At 39.3% G+C, this 11710-nt stretch overlaps 1 long non-coding RNA gene across 1 annotated transcript in view; it reads right to left on the bottom strand.

Annotated features, from left to right (window-relative positions):
- Positions 1-3914: 3914 nt before the first annotated feature.
- Positions 3915-11710, bottom strand: part of LOC127049081 (uncharacterized) — a 71109-nt gene continuing 63313 nt past the window's right edge. Inside the window, exon 3 of the long non-coding RNA XR_007773876.1 lies at positions 3915-4161. This is a non-coding gene — a long non-coding RNA (uncharacterized LOC127049081). The remainder of the gene's footprint in view (positions 4162-11710) is intronic.

Below are 11710 nucleotides of genomic sequence, written 5' to 3'. Positions count from 1 at the left end.
AAAAAAGGAATTAGCTACAGGAAGGAAATTACCTTTTCCAAACAGCTCTACTACTTAATTTTCTCTTTTCTGCCTGGGAAATAAGAAAATAAATGCACATGACAATATAAATTTTCTACCATTAAAATTACGTGTTTCTTCTGTTTCTCTATTATTTTATTTCCTTCTATTTTCTCTCCTTCCCTCTCCATGCAATTTACTCCCATATTTTGTGTTCCCTTCTTATACCATTTTCTCTCTTTCCCTGTGATTTTCCTTTTTCCATTTCTCCAAGATCTCACCCACTCAATGTCTCTCTTCATGACTTCCTCCGTACCCGCATTCTCATTGCCTTTCCCTTGCTTGCCACATCCCTCCTCCTTTCTGTATCCAGCCCCCAACTCTCACTTTCTTCTAAGTCTCTGTTCTTGTAGTTGATGAGAGTAGGATGTCTTCCAGGGAGGTAGAGAAAAAAAAAACAGCCCTGGAATACGCCACTGTTATGCCAGGGAGAAAAAGACCAAAATGCATGTAGAATTCAAATCAAGCATGGATACAGCAACGCAAAGAAAAGATTAGATTATTTAAGTGATGGAATGGATGCTCTGGTATTACAATCATTGATAAATTCAATCATTAAGTCAGATATAAAGTGCTGCTTCACCATAAGGATTTTGAGATCTTTAGAGAATATTACCACTCTTCACATTATCTGAGATCATATTATAAGTGGGAATTATTAAAATGGATAGGTTTCTGTCTAGCAGACACACTCAACATGTCTGGATTTTTTTTATTGATAGTGATTAACAAACTGTATATAAGAAAAAATTAGACCAGTCCTCCTGGATTTTTCACACCCCTGACTGACATAGTGATACTGATATAAGTTTGAAGTATAGATCTGGCAGGGTTCCTGCTTCTGATGTAGTGAACTTAAAAAAAAAATACTGCTAATTTTTGTGTCTTTTGCTAGTTGCTCTTCAAATTCTTTTTTGGCCTGTCTAATTAAACTTGCATGCTTGATTTGCCAGAGTTTGTTCCTCTCTGTTTTCCTCGGTAGGATTTGACTTCCAATTTTATCTTTTTTTCCCTCTAACTGCCTCTTTCATTCTGTTATTTAGCCATTGTGGCTTTTTTCTTTCTTTCTTTATTTTTGGTCCTCTGAATGTTGTTGTTGTTGTTTTTAACTTCGGGATACATATTTAGCTTGAGCCTCCATTACAGTGTTTTTAAAGTTTTAATTCAGTTTGCAGGCATTTCACTCTTATGACTGTTCCTTTTAACTTCCATTTTATTGACCCCTTCATTTTTGTGTAGTTCCCCTTTTTGAAGTTAAATGCTACTACAGTGAGCTTCTTTGGTATTTTCCCACATACAAGGATGTTAAAATTAATTACATGCGTAAAGCCAATTAAAACATAAGAATGGCCGTACTGAGTCAGACCAAAGGTCCATCTAGCCCAGTATCCTGTCTACCGACTGTGGCCAATGCGGGGTGCCCCAGAGGGAGTGGATCTAACAGGCAATGATCAAATGATTTCTCTCCTGCCATCCATCTCCACCCTCTGACAAACAGAGGCTAGGAACACCATTCCTTACCATCCTGGCTAATAGCCATTTATGGACTTAGTCACCATGAATTTATCCAGTTCCCTTTTAAATGCTGTTATAGTCCTAGCCTTCACAACCTCCTTAGGCAAGGAGTTCTACAAGTTGACTGTGCGCTGCGTTAAGAACTTCCTTGTATTTGTTTTAAACCTGCTGCCTATTAATTTCATTTGGTGACCCCCAGTTCTTGTATTATGGGAATAAGTAAATAACTTTTCCTTATCCACTTTCTCCACATCACTCATCATTTTATATACCTCTATCATATCCCCCCTTAGTCTCCTCTTTTCCAAGCTGAAGAATCCTAGCCTCTTTAATCTTTCCTCGTATGGGACCCTTTCCAAACCCCTAATCATTTTAGTTGCCCTTTTCTCAACCTTTTCAAACAAAAAACATTTGACATGTCCAGAGCATTTTTTTTCCTGAAATGTTTCTTGATGGAGAATTTTGGACTTTTCAGTTTTCTTTCCAACTGGAAACAAAGTCAGATTTTTAAATCTTGAAATCCTTCACAACACAGAATTCTCATCTTCTACCCAACTCTATTAGTGACTTTTATTTGTTGTGTTGTGGTGAGAATTTAGATTGAAAGTTCTTTGGGGTAAAGATTGGTTTTGTTTGTTTTTCTCTTTGGGGGAAAGACTGTGGTTTTATTTGTTGTGGTCAAGTGGTAGCTAATCAACATGATTTTTGACCTTCAGTGAAAATGTACTATGTATGAGCCAGATAGATTCTAACTAGCCTTGATGTAAGTGTGCTTTAGAGTAGAGACATGGCTCAAGAAACTTGGCCACCACAGAGGATGGTCTATCATAGCCTGCACTCCAAGAGATAGACTGCTCCATACCTACTCCTTTGGAGGTCTGTGGCACTCCAAAAGGAGTAGGAAGTTGGCAGGGCCATCTCCTCTTCCCAACGTATTAGTTTATGAGGCCAAATTAATGTACAGAAGGGAACCGGGATGTACTTCCATAGAGAACTATAGTAGTAGGTGAACTCTGGACACCAGGGATGCCTCACTGTGCTGCCCCTTTGGTGGCATAATTCTGCATATATCTTAAGCTGAGCTGTGTTTTAAAGTCATTACCTGGTCCTTTATATATATATATGTATGTTTCTCAAACATATTTTGCAGATATACATGCATAGATATGTATACACCTGATTTCTAAAAGTGCTGAAATACCTGCTAATCCTATTTACTTCAATGGAATTTGTGCATGCTTAGCCCTTCTGAAAAATAAGCCTCTCTATATATTTAGGCTTATTTTTCAGAAGGGCTAAGCATGCCGATATATATATATATATATATATATATATATATATATATATATATATATATATATATCTTAAAGAACTAAATGAGAACATTAGTCTATTGAATTGTGTAATCTGCTCCTCACAGCTGTTAGCAAATCGTGGTGAGATTATGAGAATTGCACATTAGAGTGCAGATATTTTAGAAATTGCAATTTGATTAACCATAAGAATGCTAATTTGTGTCAGTTACCTAAAGATAAAATACTTGCCAATAGAATTCAATGATGCTTTCCTTAACAAGATTTCATGATTATATAATGGCTAATTAACTGATTATTACAACTATTTAAAATACAGACTCTGCTATACATGTAAAAGTTACTTAACATGAGGAGCAAGGCATATTTTTTTTACTTCCTTAAGATATGGCGTACTTTGTACAATGTTACACTACAAAATAAAACAAATGTCAGGCACTTAAAGCAGCCAAATGGTGAAATTCTTACACTGCTCTTACTAAATGGCAACCTCTCCAGGATATTAAGCTTACAGTAGTATTTCTTGAGTAAAGAGTATGAAAATTATGCTTTCTTGAAATGCAAATCTCAGGGGTTCCCCCCGCCCACCTTGACTTTTTTTAAAGGTGCTGATAGCACAATTAATGAATCTATGGGAAATATTTGAGGGTAGGAGTTGTGTATAATAGGCCAAAAATCAGCTGGGTTTAAGTGGACATGACCCCATTGGCAAGAATGGAATGCATTGACTTTCATTTGACCTAGTGCGTTTATAGCACCAAAACCTAGCCTTAAAGAATGGCAGATTAATTTTGCACCGGCCATGAAATCTGGAGTGATTTCCTGGAAGACATTGTGACAGGATGTGATTCTGAAAGTCATTATTTCCAGTGGACCCATATCTATTTCAGCCACTGACAACTGATGACACACAATAGGTCCTAGAGGAATAAAATGCTGTGGACAGACAGTTTGAAGAAACTTAACTGTCAGAAGGCATTGCTTACCCACTGAGCAATTTTGCTGGTGGCTGCTGATCAAACAAACAGCAGAAAGGCATCCAAAGATTGTAGAGAACATCAAGAGAGAGTCACCACAGGGCATAGGAGCTGAGACAACGATGCTTTCAGTTTCTGAGAACTTGTCATGCAGGCAGGTAGCTACTTCGCTGCTGCCATGATATGCACCATGGTGGAAGAAAAGGCTTGAAATGCATCTGTTCATTGGTATGTATCCATGTTCATTTAATGCCAACCTTGGGAAAGGGAAGTTGCTGGAGCTTTAGCTGATTTCTCTAAGAAGAGGAAGAGAGACGGGAGCAGAAAATAACTTTTGAATTCTGCAATGTCAAGTATTAGTCATCGTGCGAAATACCCGAGGGCCAGTGAGGCACAGGATTACAGATGAAATAAAGTAAATAAATAGTGACTAAGAGCCTGGACCACTATTTTGTTGTTTCAGTTTTAGACTGAATTTTGATTTTACATTGATCTGTGTCGCCCTGCACCCACATGATTTCAGTGGGACCGCCCATGAAAGGAATCCATGAGCAACTCATTGCAACATTGAAGTGTTATATAACTGGAGTAACACAGTAATGAATCAGGCCCTAAAATGGTAAAAATCATAAAAGTTTTTAAAAGGCTTAATTTTACCCAAATACATTCCATATGTGTGCATGTATACATAGGAGAAGCAACTTTGCTATGCACTTGTCTTTTGACAATGAGCAGTCTGGAATATACTTGTCTCATGCAATGAAACCATTCCAGTCAGTGAGATAATTATCTGACATATGTATATGTGCCAATAAGATGAGATTTGGTTCAGTGAATGTAATATTTTACTGCAGTCGTGTTTTAATAAATTTGTTGTGATCAGTTTATGCTTGGTGATTGTTATTTTCTTTCCATTTATGCCTACATCTTTTGACAAAACAGCAGTTTGGAAGGCTATCTTTTAGTAAAACACATTTCAGTAGACCTTGCTGGGCGGTGGCCCTGCATATTTGCAGTTACCATACAGATTTTAGCTATGCGTTCATTGTAGTTTAGGAGTGGTCCCTGACATGTGGGATGTTTCCCACTAATTTCTACTATGCTATCTAAGGCCGTGGTCCCCAACCTTTTTGGCTGGCGGGCGCCAGCCGAAGGACCACTGTGGCGGTGGAGCACCTGCTGAAATACCGCCGAATTTCAGCGGCATTGTTGACAAGCGACATCAGTGAGAGGCATTGATGTCAAAATTTGGAAGCGACGCCTCTCAATGACATCACTTGTCGACGGCAAGCAGCGTCATCGAGAGGTGTCGCCGCAGAAATGCCGGCGGGTGCTCTCCTGGGGGCCAGGATGTGGGCGCATTAAGATGCCCCCGCGGGCGCCATGGCTGGGACCACTGATCTAAGGAAAGGCCTTTGTGAAAAACTAGAATTGCCAATAATGAACTTTAATTTTAGGTAAAGTATCTGAAATTATTTTAAGCAACCAAGTCATGGCAGAATTAAAGAAAATGCATTGTTGGCTGAGCCCATATGTATGATAATGCTCTGAGTTGTCTGTATCTCTGCCAATTGGTAATAGGACTTCTGACAGAATCAAAGTCTGAATCAAACTCTCCTTTTATTCCTATTCAGGATAACAATTAAAAAAATGAAATGCATGTCTGTCTTACTCTCTCATATATATCATTTATTTCCATTGTAAGAGCTGATAACAAGATGAATTTAATGCTAATGCCCTCTCATTTTTCCTCATTAGGATTGTTGGCTATTTTATCCTTACTCTTGCTAAAGAATTACTTTAGGGATATAGCCGTCTTGCCATTCCTCTTCATTAAACTGGAAGAGGTAGAAGTATGTAAAAATCACATTGTGTCAGCAGTCTGGATGAGGAGTTTAATGGTTATAAATGGGCTATCTCATAAAAATCTTTCATATTATGTAACCTAGCACGGTTGTATATTGCCTGCTTTTGTTTACATGTTGATACACTGTGTTTCTAAATGAGTTAAATGTGTCTTTAATTTTATCAAGATGCAAACACATTCACCCTTTCAGTTTCAAAAATATGAAATGGGATTCCATTCCAGCAGAACTGACTGATGAAACAACATGCGACCGAGTCTTCAAAAGTGCTCACCATTGGCCTAATTGACTCTCATTGGAGTAAATGGTAAATTTCCCATTAACTTCAAGTAGTTAAGTGAATGCTGAGTGCTCTCAAAAAACTTCATCCTAAACATTTATAATTTAATACGATCTTGTATTTATACTAATCAATTAATTGCAACTGAACATCCTTTTCCTTTTATTGCTGACCTTCAAATCAACTTGTGCTACTGGAATAATGCATTATACACATGTTCTGAACATATATTTCCCAGATCTATGTCAACAAAATAATCCAGTTCCTACAAAATGACTCCACTAAACACTCTCCCTTGATCATATTTGTATCAGTGTGGCCGTCCCTCTTAGGGCCACAGACCTGAGGCTAGTCAGCTCTGTTCACTAATCAGATGCAGCTGAGAAGAGGTAGCTATAAGGGGCTGAAGTAAAGAGGCTGGGGGAGGAACTGTAGAGTGAAGCATCAGGATGAAGCAGTTTCCTGGAGCAGTACCTGGAGGTGGGGAAATACCAGGCAGTATGCCCTTCAAGTTGTGATTGTGTAGAAAGCCCCAGCTGGAAGTTTGTTTTTCTTTTTTGAGTTTGTGCTTCTTTGAACAATACATTGATCCTGAAGAGAAGGACTTGGGTGGCTGATAATTCCCCAGTCTGGTGAGGAAGGTTGCCAGTATGCAATATTCTTATAACTTCAGTGTCCATTAATATTATTACATAAAATGAACAATAAATAATGTGAGATAAGATGTGTGAGGTAATACCTTTTATTGGACCAGCTTCTGTAGGTGAGAGAGACAAGCTTTCAAGCTACACAGAGCTTTTCTATATATAAAATGCACTTGTGACCAAGATGGAATCTTCTCTGAAGGCAGCTCCGGCCAAGAGAAGGTGCACGCAGGAATACAGCAGGAAAGTCCTTTCCATCCCAGGGGCACCTGTTCCAACCCCCGCAGAATGAACACACACACGCACACAGGAAAAGTACAATGAACATAGGCAAGGAAAATATTTATTAACAGAGGGATGAAAGGAGAAAAGCAATAGGGGAAAATATAGGGGGAGTGGTAAAACAGGGTTGCATTCAACTCACAGCCCCACAGGCCCAGTGGTAGCACAGTCTGGAGGGGCAGACACTGAGCAATGTGTCTGCACACAGAGTTCAGGAGTCCTGACCAAACATCCAGTCCAGTGGTGAATCTTGGGTGTTCCTGATCATCTTCGGCACCAGTGAACTTTCCCCAACAAACCTCTCCGGTGCCCTCTTCTGCCACTCTCTGCAAAGCCACAGAGGGCGACAACCTCCCCATTTAACTAGCTAACAGCCTCCCTCCTTATTCCCAATGCAAAGTCACAAGCCCCAGGACGCATGGCCCCATACAGCTCTGGGCAGCCATGATACTGAATCCAGATCTGGCCTGTCCTTGTCGGGTGATTCCTCCCTGGCACAGTCCTGCTTCACTCTGTGAGGAGCTCCAGATACATACACCTTCCTTCTGGAACAATCAGCACTTCCTCCACTTAGGAAAAAGATTTAAAGGAGCCATGCTCATTAAATCCCAAACGTTTATATATACATACATCTCTACCCTGATATACCATGAACTGATATAACATGAATTCGGATAATAATGTGGTAAAGAAACGCTCCAGGGGGGCAGGGCTGTGCGCTCTGGTGGATATAACGCGGTTTCACCTATAGCAAGGTAAGATTTTTTGGCACCCAAGGACAGCGTTATATCAGGGTAGACGTGTATATATATATAACTTCATAAACACTATTGTAACAATATTTTACCAAAAGAAGAAAAATTCAGATGGTAACATTTGAAGAAAAGTAAATCCATCCTTTAGCCTTTTCATGTATGTTACCCACTGTTATAAATTATGTCACTATTAAATATAGTGTGCTATAATAATCTGTTATTTCATCCCAAACTTTATTTGCATATCCCAATTGCACATTTATAATAGTTATGTTCATTCTTCACTTTTATTTGAAATGTAATTTAGTTAAAGGCATAAAACACAGATAAGAAGCTAGCTTGAAATATAGGAGTGCTTAAATTAAATGAATCAGGATTAAAGGGATGCAGAAAAAAATCCACAGCATTTTCTCTCCTACCCCCTGCTCCACCCAGAGACACACCAAAAAGTGTTCCAAAAATACAGATATGCTGTGAATAGCAGTGGACATCACTTTTTTTTTTTGAAGCAGCACTTCAAGAAATAACATTGCAGGGTCAGCAGTGCCGACCGACCAGAAGCATGTTTTACAACTACTTTCTTCTGGTGGGGCTGAATCAAGGAAATGACATCACAGAGACAATATATTTAACAGAACTAGGTCCTTTGGGAATACCTTGTGACATTGAAAGCACATATTTCAATTCTGACTTGTTACTATTAGACTTTTCTGAAGAATGATAAATATACTAGGGCAACTTTTCAAAGTTGTATTTTAAGGTCGCACTTAGGCACAATATCGTACAAATTTTTTTTTTCAGAAGTGTAATCAAGCATCTAATGCAGCTAAATAAAGACGTTCCTATTATCCAGCTGCACACTTAGCATCCACTGAGGAACCTCTCCATTGACTTCAGCAGAAGTTGGATTGGGATTCATATAATATGATCTTTGGAGATCTTCAGATGTCATGGAGTTTAGCATAATAAAAATGAGAGCAAAAGAGATACTGAGCACCAGGGGCGGCTCTAGGCATTTTGCTGCCCCAAGCACGGCAGGCAGGCTGCCTTTGGCGGCTTGCCTGTGGGAAATCCTCGGTCCAGCGATTTCAGCGGCAGCCTGTGGGAGGTCCGCTGAAGCCGCGGGACCAGCAGACCCTCCACAGGCATGGCACCAAAAGCAACCTGTCTGCTGCCCTCGCGGCGACTGGCAGAGTGTCCCCCGCAGCTTGCTGCCCCAAGAACGCGCTTGGCATGCTGGTGCCTGGAGCCACCCTTGCTGAGTACTCACTATTTCAGGTTTTTGGAGCCTCTGGTTGTCCATGAAATTTATTATCAGTTTTTCAACAAATTCAAAAGTTTGGGGTTTGCGAACACCTTGATCCACATCATCTTATTGATTAACAAACACTTCCACTCCTATCTCTGCTTATTTTCACGCTGTAAGCAGCTTCTAATAGTTCCTTTTCCCTCTTTGTTTAAACAAATGGCAGCCTTTGAAACAAAGGGCGTGTCTATTTGGTGAGTTAGTGCATACCAAGCCAGGGTGTGAACCTACAGCACATTAACTTGCTGTGTACTAACTTGCAGTGTGAACCCTGCTACCACACACTAAAAGTTCTGTAGTGTCCTTTGATGTACTCTGTCCACATGGGATCACATGGCAAGTTAGTGCATGGCAAGCTGCTGCACCATAGATTTACATCCTGGCTTGCTGGATGTAGACAAGCCCATGAAGAAAAATTACAAGCAGGTGAAAGCTTATTTTTAAGGCTGCTGAGCCAGATTTACAAGAATAGCTGGGTCCCTAAAGATACAAGTAGGTGTTTAATGGGATTTTTGAAAATGCCTAAGTAGGATAGGCAACAAAGGGAGTCAGCCCCCTTTCCTATTTAGATACCTAAAGGAATTTACAAAAGCACCTATCTATGTGTTTAGGCTCCCAAGAAACTTTGTAAATCCGGCCCATTGTGACCAAACTAACATTTAAATAAGCTTGTTTTCATCCATCTCTCTTTTATTCCTGACATACATTAATTACGTTTTCTCATGCTTGGTTATGGAATTCATTTCTGAACCTTATCAGCTGAGCTAGGTAAACATTTCTATTTTTTCCATTACATATGGAGCCTGACACTGATCCCCTTGAAGTTGGAGGCAAAACTCCAGTTAGGCCATTGATGAAAACATAAGAGGCCAGATTTACTCCAGAGGTTCCATGGCTTTAGTATCGCAAGCATTCAAAAATGTGACCCCCAAAATCACAAGATGTTTTAAAATAATAAATGTTACATCTTTACATTTAGGTCTTTGAATTTGTTTTCTTCTTCTTGTTTTTTTTTAAAAAGCCTCTAGCAGTCACATTCGCAAGCTTTTGCTTATGTTTATGCCAGCCAGCTTTCTTCAGGCAAAGCACCTGCTAAGGAATTGAAATAAACACTGGATAATCAGTAGAATATAAGAATTATGCCTTTTCTTTTCTTTTGACTTTGATCAGCATGAATAACCATGCTGAAAAGAGAACTAAAAGGATCTTTAGTAAATTATACACAGTTTTGGAGGCTACTGTTAAGTGCCACGTTCTCTTTCATTATGTGTTCATTTAGAGACAAATACACATCAGGATTTTATACTGGAAAGGCAATTATTCTTATGAGGTCAATCCAGCTCCTATTTCCATGTAGTGGAGATTCCAAAAGTTGGAAAACTGCTGCACGTTTGCAGTCAAAAGTGGGGGTTAGATTATGCATGTGGGATGCAGCCCACAGCTTTTTTGGGAGTGGTCATAACTGAGCTAGGGGATACACTAGTTACTAGTACATAGATTCTCCCGTCCTCCTCACCATAGAGATGCTTCAAAAGAACATTCAGAGTCTACACTGGTAATTGACTTGAGCAGACTTTTCAGAGCAGCTCCACATCTACTCTTTGGCCTGGGATTGTTCCCATCTGTCCTTGAACATCTTTTCAGAGCCCAGTCCAGCAGTTTGAGCCAGCCAGGGACTGGGGTCTGGATAACATACTATGGATAACATTTTCAAAAGTACCTAAAGTGACTTAGCCATCTGAATCCCAACGAAAATTTATAGGACTTGGGCTCCTAAATCACTTAACTGCTTTTGAAAAATGTTCCCCTAGATGCTTGATTTTCACAAACACAGGCATGCAATTGCACACACAAATCAGATACCTTCATGTGCAAATGGCCAGCCCTTAGAATTTTTGGTTGAATTTTCAGATACCTAAGGAAGTTAGGCACCAAGGCCCAGACCCTCAAAAGTATTTAGATGCCTAACTCTCATTGATGTCAGTCTCTTGGGCACTTTGAAAATCCCACCACACATACTCACAGTTTACGCACCTGACTTTTTTGACTGTCCTCTCAGTGTGTACGTATAATGTATAATATTCTTCTTAAAATGGCTAAGAATCCTGAATCTAGTCTGAGTTTAAAAAAATGCTGTGTTATATAGCTCCTAATTTCAAGACTGAATTAGAATGTGAAATTGACTAGATTTGATACGCTATTAAAAACAACATCATAAATAATAATACAGTATGCAAATCAACATAAAAATACTTTAGATACAAAATGATTACAGTACTTGTATAATGGAGCTCACCAATCCAAGAGCTGTGGTTGTAAGTTGTCCGGTTATCTATCAGGTCCTACATGTGACATGGAAGTTACAGCCATTCTCTAACTGCTCCATTCTGCCTGGATTTGGCATAGTTAAAATAAAATAATGTGGCAAACAGCTGGCATAAATAACAACTATTATTCTTGTTAAACAACATGAAGCAAGAAAGCAACTTTTCAAATTTTGTTTCTAAACCATAATTACACAGCTCATGCTGACAAATTAAGAAGCAAAAGCAAACAAAGCCTATTCACATTCAAATAATAGGTTTCCAAACTGGAAATGTCACGCACTTCCTTATGAGGAACACTTCAGCCAGCAACTGCGTTTGTCAACTCACATATTTTTTCACTAATATAATAGGAGGACATGCCAACAGTGCAGCACACAGTCTTTTTC

Source organism: Gopherus flavomarginatus, chromosome 4 (assembly GCF_025201925.1).
Source record: "Gopherus flavomarginatus isolate rGopFla2 chromosome 4, rGopFla2.mat.asm, whole genome shotgun sequence".
Classification (NCBI taxonomy): Eukaryota; Metazoa; Chordata; order Testudines; family Testudinidae; genus Gopherus; species Gopherus flavomarginatus.
Note: the sequence above shows the minus strand (reverse complement) of the source record. Positions and strands in the feature narration are given on the sequence as shown.